Below are 10,446 nucleotides of genomic sequence, written 5' to 3' on the forward strand. Positions count from 1 at the left end.
CCTAGTGAAATGTTAGGTCACAGGGCAAGTGCCCTTGAAAAAAATTGTGAGACTCTGGTCTCTTGCTCTTTGTCTCTTTGCTTTCCCACCATGAGGTGATCTGGCCTCCTCCATCAAGTGTTCCCACCATGATACACTATGCTATCATAGACCCAAAGCAACAGGCCAAGGGACCATGGACTGAAACCTCGAAATCATGAGCAAAAATAGACCTTTCCTCCTTTTAAGTTCATTATCTTGGGTATATTGTTATAGTTATGGAAAACTAACATATGAAAATTTTGCTGTTTCAAAGGTTTTGATATGATATATTCTTCCTTTTATGTTACCAGGAAACTTCCAATTTCCTACTCAGTGTTTTCTTTTTAATATTTATTTTTTAGTTTTAGGTGGACTCAATATCTTTATTTTCTTTTATGTGGTGCTGAGGATCGAACCCAGTGCCTCACACATGCCAGGCGAGCACTCTACCACTTGAGCCACATCCCGAGCCCTTCCCATTCAGTGTTTATCTGAGATTATCCACAAATATATTTCTTAATTTCCAAGTAATTAAGATACTTTCTCCCTGTTAAAATTATTTATCTCTAACATTATTATTTGTCTATTAAACTGTCCTTGTTGCTTGCCTTACAGTTTCTCTATGTCCTTACTATTTTTACCCTATTAGATCTGCCAATTCTGAAAGAAATGCATGATTTCTAGATTTTTGCTGAGATAAGAGCTAGAAGTTTGAAACTTTTATTAAAGTTCTCTGAGAGTTTGTCCCTATTAAGTACCAAAATACTGAAAGAAACAACTTAAAGATGGAAAGATTTACTTTGTCCCGTGGTTTCAGTCCATGGTTGGCCAGCTCCATTGCTGTGGTCCTCAGATGAGGCAGAGCATCATGGTGGGCAGGCTATGGTACAGCAGAATCATTTACCTCCTGGTAGCCAATAGCAGAGAAAAAAAGAGAGGAAGCAACCAGGAACAAAATATACCCTTCAAAGTCATGCACCCAGTGACCCACTCCCTTCGACTAGGTCCCATCTCTCTCCATTCAGCTCTGAATCCATCAATGGATTAATCATTAGAGCACTCATGATCCAATCACTTTCAGGAAGTCCCACCTCTGAACATTGCTTCACCAGGGACCCAACGCATTAGTCTTTAGGGGACAATGCAAATCCAGGTTATAACAACATTCCGGACAGTTTATCATTATCTAATACATCAACACACACAATTATATACCTTTTCACTTGTATACATGTACATATATATGTACACAACAGGAGTCAGGGTCCATCATTTACCACATTTCTTCTCATTGTCCTTGTCTTTTGAGTCCTTTGTCTTACTCATTAATCTTTTGGCTAAAGTCCTTTCTCAAGGATTTTCCTCAAAGGGGTTAGCTGGGTGATATTTTCTATAAATCTTTGCATATCATCAAATTCCTTTTGTTTTGCCCTGGCAATTAATGATAACTAACCAGGTGAAGGTTTCTGGTCTCAGTTCCTTACTTTTTTTTTCTGCCTTCCATTGCTGGAGATGAAAAATCCGATGCCAGCCAGATCCTTTTTCCCTTTTATGTTATTTGTATTTTTTAAAATATATTTTTTAGTTGTAGATGGACACAATACATTTATTTATTTATTTTTTGTAATGGGGGATGTGGGGATTAAACTCAGGAGCACTCAACCATTGAGCCACATCCCCAGCCCTACTTTGTATTTTATTTATACTTTGTATTTTATTTAGAGACAAGGTCTCGCTGAGTTGCTTAGCGCCTCATTGTTGCTGAGGCTGGCTTTGAACTCGTGATCCTCCTGCCTCAGCCTCCCAAGTGGCTGGGATTACAAGTGGGCGCCCCCATGCCTGGCACCTTTATTTATTTATTTTTATGTGGTGCTGAGGAATGGACGGAGTGCCTCAGTGCCTCACAAGTGCTAGGCAAGTGCTAGTGCTCTACCACTAAGCTACAACCCCAGCCCCTGTTATTTGTATTTTTGTCTATATATCTCTAAAGTGTTCTCTAAATCCTTGTGTAGGGCATGATGTAATGTGGGCCATGTTGCATCAGAAAAGAGGAAACCTAACTTGTTGGCTGCTACCCACTTCCCAGTCCTGGGGCCACATGTGGCTAAGAGAACACCTAGCGATTAGCCAGAAGGCATTGCTGTGGGTTGTGATGAAGAATCGGACCACCGGGCTGGGGATGTGGCTCAAGCGGTAGCGCGCTCGCCTGGGATGCGTGCGGCCCGGGTTCGATCCTCAGCACCACATACAAACAAAGATGTTGTGTCCACCGAAAAAACTAAAAAAAAAAAGTAAATATTAAAAATTAAAAATTCTCTCTCTCTTAAAAAAAAAAAAAAAGAATGCGACCACCTCTAGGATAGGATAGGGTCAGAACCCTTCTGCCCTCAAGGACAGCTCTTGTCTTCCATTACTGCCTGTAGGATGGGTGTAGATGTAAATTCTCCCAACCCTGCTGACCTTTACCCTGATTGGTTCCTGTGCATTATATTAGCTGTGTGTGTTTTCTCAATAAACGAGATCCTGCTTTGACTGTTCTCCCTGGCACTTCTGATTGTCCTCCTGGCAAGTGAGGGCTGGGTGTGGGCGGCCAGTCGACCTTTACCTTTCTTGGTTCATCCTGGTTGGGGCGTGCTCCCCCAATCTCTCCCACAGGTCAGGATGGAACAGGGGGCTAAAAACCTCGACACCTTGGAGTTCACAGATTTCAGAACTGTGTTGAATTCAATAAAGCCTTTCAATTAAAAAAGTTTTTCTTTTATCCGGGGGCATCATCCTCTACTACGAGTTTACTTATTGTTTCCTCTCCATCCATTCTTTTATTCCTTTAGGACCCCTGTTATACATGCTTCTCAATGTGGCTTTCAAGTATTTTTACTCTTGTGTTTTTTCACAACTTTATATCTCTGATTTAGTACATTTTTCCACTCATTCTTCCAGACAACTAGTATATATCTCAAAAGTAATTATTTCTCCTTTGATTTCTCTGCTGACTTATAAAGCTTAAATATCATGTTTTTTTATTTTTATTTTAAAATTTGTGTTATTTATTTATTGGTTTGTGCTGGGGATTGATCCCAGGGGCACCTAACCACTGAGCCACATCCCCAGTCCTTTTTTATTTTGAGACAGGGTCTTGCCAAGTTGCTGAGGCTGTCTTTCAACTTGCAGTCCTCTGGACTAAGTGTTTTCTATTTTAAAAAGGTCTTTTTGAGCTGTAATTTGACTTCCTTGAGTGCCTTTGGTCTTCTTCGTTGTCATTTTTATTGTTGTCTCCTCAGCAGTACTGCTTTCCAGCCCTCCCCCAGGGACTTCTGACACATGTTTTTCTTTTTCTTTTTTTTTTTTTTAAAGAAAGAGTGGGGGGGAGAGAGAGAGAGAGAGAGAGAGAGAATTTTTTAATATTTATTTTTTAGTTCTCGGCTGACACAACATCTTTGTTGGTATGTGGTGCTGAGGATCCAACCCGGGCCGCACGCATGCCAGGCGAGCGCTACCGCTTGAGCCACATCCCCAGCCCCAAATGTTTTTATTTTTCTTTGGCACCTCCATAATGCTCAGCTCTGGCTGTGGAGGAGCCCTGAGTGGTGGAGTGTTCTGAAGCCTCCATTCCCCTTTCCTCCTAACCTGAGGCCTTGTACTGCTGTAAAGAACAGGCTTCCCTAGAACTTCTGCAGAGACTTCCTGAAGGCCCGAGACCTCACTCTCACTCAGCTGCCCACCGCCCCAACAGCTGCGAAGCTGGGCCTAATCTACCTAGGAACTGGTGACCTCAAAGAGCCTTCTCAAATGATAAGCTTGGAAAGCTGGTGCTCCAAGGAGTCGGGGAGGATGGAGTGGAAAGGAAAGGGAAGAACTCAACTGTGCTTCTCACGGAAGCTCGCGGCTCCCCAGGTTTCAGAGATGGGGGAACCCTGGGGAAGGCCAAGGCCTGCCGTGGGCTACGAATTGCTGGTCCGGAGCCAGGAGAGTGTTAGGGGGCACCACAGACCGGAGCATCTCAAGGTGGACTGCCTTCCGGCTGCAGCAAATGATCAACATCGCTTGTAGTCGGATGACGGTGGGTGGCTCTGGCGACTTCGACCGTCGGATTCTCATCGCGCGCCCAGGTGGCCCCCGCTCTCACCAAGCGCTTGGGAGGCGACCGGTCTTCTCAAGACTCGCGTGACAGTGGCGGGTAAAGGGGGGTGCTGGAGTGTTGGCCCCCGGCTCCTGACCTCGGGAAGCTAGGTCTGTTCCTCCAGCCGCCATTCCCGCTCTGAACCCAGGCCTCGGAGCAAAGCCTTGCTTTCCTTCCAGGGTAATTTAGGGATCCCGTGTGTCGTGAGTTTTTGAGGGGCGGGGTAGTAAACGCCCCTGGAGGAGCAGAAAGCCTCGCGTTACAACTGGTCCTGCCCCCCCCCCCCCAGCCCGCCTCCCCGTTTTCCCCCTTTCTTCCTCTCCAAGGTTCTCTCCTCCCACTCAGGTCACGGATGGGCGGGCCCTGGAAGCAGCGACTTTACTAGCAGGTGACCAGGGCTCAGGCTGGTGTGATTGGGATGCTGTAAGCGAGTCAGGGATTCACTCGGAGGCCGACTCTTGGGACTGTCCCATCTATTACCAGTTTCTTAGCTGGCCTTCAAACAGGTTGTGGCTCCTTGATTCTTCTGAGAGCCTGGAGGACAGTAGGGGACACCGAGACCCAGAGCGCAGATGGAGTCATCATCCGGATTGGCGACCAGATACGATTGAGGGAGCTTCTGCGGCAGTGTGAATTGCGGATGACAAGTCCTGAGAGGGTGAGGAGTGGGTGGCTGCGCAGGAGAATGGGGCCCGGCACCAAGGGCGTGGTACCCAACTGAACAGGGCGGGGAGGTTCTTGGGAAGATTTAAGATTTAAGCAAAAGGTAGACTTGGTCAAGTTTATATAATGACTGGAATATTAATTAAGCAGCTGTTAAAAATCATGTTTTTAAAGAATATGACATAAAAAATACTCAGGATATAATGGAAGAAAAAATATATATTCACTATTGATCCAATTTATAAGTAACATATTCATAGGCATATATTATAGATTTTTGTCCTGTATGTAAAATTTAATATCCAGTCTATAATATATAGGCACACATATTCCATGTTAATATATTGTTACACAGAATATATATGGAATATATATTCATGGAATATATACATATGTATTACATATATTATATATGATAATGTGTGCTGTATGTAATGTTTAATAATATTATCCAGTCTACAATATATATGTAATATATTCTATAATTGTATCTTATTTTAAAGAAATATATATATATATATATATATATCCATAGAATATATGTGGAATATACACAGAATATAGAGAATATATATTCATGGAATATATACATACATACATAGAATATATGTGTATTTTTTAAAAATTAGAGAAAATTAATGCATTTATATTCTGTATATGATCTATAACAACATCCAATACCTAAATATTACTAATATCCAAATTGTAAGAAATATACACATAAAATCTGCAAATAATATATAATTTGTAAGATTGACTTACAAAGGAGCAAAAAGGACCTAAAAGGAGACAACTTAAAATCATGGTAACTTTTAAAACTGTACACGCTTTTCACCTAGTTAGACTAAAACCTCAGACAAACTAGGAGGAGGCAAAATGGCCCTTCCTCTCAAGTCACCATTTTAAACTGAGATGAACTGTGCGCTGCTTTGATACAGAAGCAGATGTTGGCAACAGCATTGCCAACAAGAAGACTGATAGGCAGCCCCCTGCAGTGAAAACCTATCTGGTAGTCTGCAGTTGCTTTTGAGTGGTTGGGGCCAGGGAAGGGCCACACATTTCTCAAACTGGAATTGGAAACTCAGTGCCTGGCAAGTCCTGTCCTCGTGAGAGAAAAAGTCTGGGAGCTACAATCTGAATACCAGCATAATGACATTTCCAGGAGATGTCAACAGATTGTGGAAGCACGTTAATCAGCCCCAAGAAGGGGCTGTTGAGGCCATCACACTGGGCATGTAAAAGGGTGCTATTGTGCAAGGTGCTGTATTAAAACCTCAGCTTGGGCTGGGGTTGTGGCTCAGCCGTAGAGCGCTTGCCTAGCACGTGTGAGGCCCTGGGTTCAATTCTCAGCACCACATAAAAATAAATAAATAAATAAAATAAAGGTATTGTGTCCAACTACAACTAAAAAACAAATATTTTTTAAAAATCAGCTCATCTTTGAAGAGTTCCAAATATATGCCAGGTGCTGCAGGAGGAGCAGGTTAAGGGTGGGAAGTGACTAAGGTGATCAAGGTCAGCTCTTGGAGGAAGTTAAGATTTGAGATGAGATGCATAGAATTAGAGTTGGAGTTCTCTGGGAAAGAGAGATTGGAAAAGAACAGAAGGCAGGACGGTAATGTAAGAAAGGGCAACTAGCAATGTCTTTTCTGTGCATTTAAATGCATGTATGTGAGTACTTACAAATGTATTGTTTTCTTTATGTGGATTATTTAAAAATATTTTTTTAGTTGTCAATGGACCTTTATTTTATTTATTTTTATGTGATGCTGAGAATCAAACCCAGTGCCTCACACATGCTAGGCAAGTGCTCTACCACTGAGCCACAACCCCAGCCCCTATGTGGATTTTTTGTTACATAAATGATATCAGGCATTTGGTAGTGCATGAGTTTGCATCTAGTGGTATATTTTGGAAATTTGTTAAGTTCTTGAATATGGATCTACCTCTTTTTTATTATAAAATATAATACAAATCCAAAATTGTACAATACCAAAATATTCAGTTCAATGATTTTTTATAAATCAAATAACCCTGCCATCCTAGCAAAAAAGGAGAACATTGCCTGCACTCTAGAAACCTCCCTGAGCCTCTCCCTAATACCAATCCTCCCTGCCTCCAGGATGGTATCACTCTCCTTACACTTAAGATCATCACCTCTTTGCTTTTATTTCTAATTTTCCTACCTTAATATGTAGACTTAAACACTTCAGTTCAGCTTTGCCTGGATTTTTTTTTAACTTGGATATAAACCAAGTCACATGGTGTGTATTCTTTTGTATGTAGCTTCTTTTTCAGTCAGTGTTAAAATTTTGAGATTCTTTCATGCCCTTAAATGTAGCTGTAGTTCATTTCTTTTTCTTTTTCTTTTCTTTTTTTTTTTTTTTTGCTGTGTAGTGTTCTTTTATACTGACCACATCACTATTTATATATGTGACTATAGTGAACTTCTGGGTTGTTTCCTGTTTGGGAGTGTTGCAAACAATGCTGTTAAGAAAATTACCATATGTGTGTACTGGTTAAACATGTACATTTGTTTTTGTTACAGTTAAACCTAGGAGTGGAATTGCAGATCATGGAACATATTCATCCTTAACAGATAATACTGACCCATCTCCCAACATAATTTTTATCAGTTTTCATTCTGGCCATCAACTTATGAGATTTCCCATAGCCCTTCTTTCTTGCCAATATTTGATGTTCTTATTTTTTCATTCTAGCTAGTCTGGCAGGCATGGTACCTCACTGTGGTGTTAATTGCCACTTTCCTGCTGATTGGAGAGTTTGATCTCCTTTCATATGCTCACTACCATTTGGAGACCTACTTTGATGAAAGAATGCTCAAATTTCTTGAGCATTTATCTACTTGATTATTTATATTTTTCTTATTGATTCATAAGAGTTCTTTTTTAGGGGCTGGGGTGGTGGCTCAGTGGTAGAGTGCTTGCCTAGTGTGTGTGAGGCACTGGATTGGATTCTCAGCCCGCATGTAAATTAATTAATTAAAGGTCCATTGGCAACTAAAAAAAATTTTTTTTTTTTTTAAAAAAGAGTTCTGTTTTAGATTCTGGATAAGAGCTCTCTTATGTGTGGTAACTTTTTTCCTACTCCATGGCTTGCTTTTGATTCTTTTAATGGTGTCTTTTGATGAACAGGTGTTCTGAATTATAATGGATTCAGATTGATTGTTGTTTTCCGTATGGTTAGTGCTTTTTCTAACTGTCTAATAACTCTTAACCTAAAGATCATGGAAATTTTCTCCCAGATTAACTTAAAAAGACTTTCATGTTTAAATCTGTGGTGCTCACAAATGAGATGTGGATCAAATAAAGATCAAATTTCAGTTTTTTCATATGAAGATATAGTTTCCCATCACTATTTAATACTGTCATTTCTACACTACTATGGGTTGACATGGTCTGTCTCTTCATTTACTTAAAACCTTTATTTCTCTTAATAGCTACAGATTTTAGTAGAGTAGTCTTGTAATTCTTTAGTTAGATTTATTTGTAAGCTCTTAAAATATCTTCCTGTTATTCTAATTGTTAACTTTTTTTCATTACCTGTTTATTCCATGCTAGTGTGTTGAAATGCTACTCAATGAATATTCTATGAATCCTGTATCCAGAAGCTGGATAAACCCACTTATTAATCTCAATAGTTTATCTATAGATTCTTTCATACACGTGCGTGCGCACACACACACACACACTCACACACAATCATATCAGTAAATAATGACAAATTTACTTCCTTTCCAAATTTTTTTTGTACCAGGGATTGAACCCAGGAGTGCTTAGAAACTGAGCCACATCTCCAGCCTTTTTAATTTTTTTGAGACAGGGTCTTTCTAAGTGGCTTAGAGTCTTGCTAAGTTGCTGAGGCTAACTTTGAACTTGCAATCCTCCTGAGCCGGGGGCTACAGGCAGGCACCACCATGTCTGGCTTAAAACTAATTTAAGAGCTTTTGGAGTCTGTAGTTTGTGCCCTTTATTTATCTAAGAAAGTTCTCGGGCATTTTCCTTTCTTCATATTGTTTTTGTCCCATTCTCCCTCCTTTGGTACTACAGGTGTTCATGTTTATATCTTCTTGTTCTTTCCACTTACATTCTTTTCTCCAGTTTTCATTATTTTGTCTCTCCATCTTTTATTCTGGAAATTTTCTTCTGATATGATTTCCAGGTCACTAATTATCTCTTTAACTGTATAAAGCCTACTTTTTTAATCCACAAATTTAGTCTTCATATTTGTTTTGCTTTTGGTCTTGGTAATTTATACTTTTTTGCCAAATTCTTAACATAATATTTTATTTACTTGATCATGAGAAGTATATTTACTATGAATCTGAGACAAATAATCCAAATACTGATCAATTTCAATTATATGTTGCTTTTTAGACGACAGAAACAATATTATTTACACTGTGTTATCTGGTCTCCTCATATATCCTATACTTTCTAAACTTCTTTTTCTTCCTGAGGTAAAGATTACATATGGTGAAGTGCACAAATCTTAAGGACATGGTCAATGAATTTTTATGTATATGCACATTCATGTAACTAAAATAGATTCCCTCTGAAATATGGGCAACTTCCTCAGACTGAGAATAAAAACTTCCTTTGCTGAGGATAGAAGCAAAAGAAAATGAGGTTCTCTGGCTAAACTAGTCTACATATGTATGTGCCCTACCTTTTGTCCCATTTTGCCTCCTTTTCTCTTACAAAAGCTTTCCTCGTCCTGGAGTTCTCTGATGATGGTGAATAAGTCTGTTCTGTGTTCCTTCAAAGCTGGCTTTGAATAAACTTGGTTTTCCTACCAACTTGATTCCTGAGTATCTGTGGGGCACTATGAGTGGTAAAGCCTAACCTCTTGTCCCCCATGGTAACAAAACCACCACTGAGACCAAAACGTAAGACATGTATCACCCAGAAAGTTCTACTGTGCCTGTCCCAGAATATTACTCTTCCAGAAGTAATCACTACTTTGACTTCTACCATCATGAATTAGATTCATCTGTTCTTGAACTTCATACACAACCATGAATTGCTTAAGGATGAGGATATGTTCTAAGAAACTTTGCCATTCTGTAAATGTCATAGAATATACTTACACAAAGCTAAATGGTATGGCCTATAGCACACCTAGGCTATATGGTGTAGCCTATTTGCAAATTTATCTATTTGCTTTTTAAACTTTTTGTTAAAAACTAAAACACAAACACATTAGCCTAGACCTATAAGAGATCCCCATTGAACGATCTTGCCATCTTTGTTGAAAATCAATTGAATATATATATGTATATATATATATATATATATATATATATATATATATATGAAAGTTTATTTCTGGGTTCTCTGTTCTAGTCTCTCTGTTGATCTATATGCATGACGTTATGCCAGTATCATGCTGTTTTGATTACTATAATATTGTACTAAGATTTGAAATCAGGAAGTGTGAATCCTCCAACAATGTTGTTTCTTGAGTTCATTTTGGCTTTTTTGACTCCTTAAATTTCCATATGTATTTTATCATCAGTTGTCATTTTCTGCAAAGAGGCCAGCTGTGATTTTGATACAGATTACCTTGACCCTGTAAATCAATTTAAAAAGTACTGCTCTGTTAACAATATTAAGCTTTCT

Source organism: Marmota monax, unplaced genomic scaffold, assembly GCF_021218885.2.
Source record: "Marmota monax isolate L192 unplaced genomic scaffold, Marmota_monax_Labrador192_F-V1.1 WCK01_AAM20220418_F8-fsc00160, whole genome shotgun sequence".
In the NCBI taxonomy this organism is placed as follows: domain Eukaryota; kingdom Metazoa; phylum Chordata; class Mammalia; order Rodentia; family Sciuridae; genus Marmota; species Marmota monax.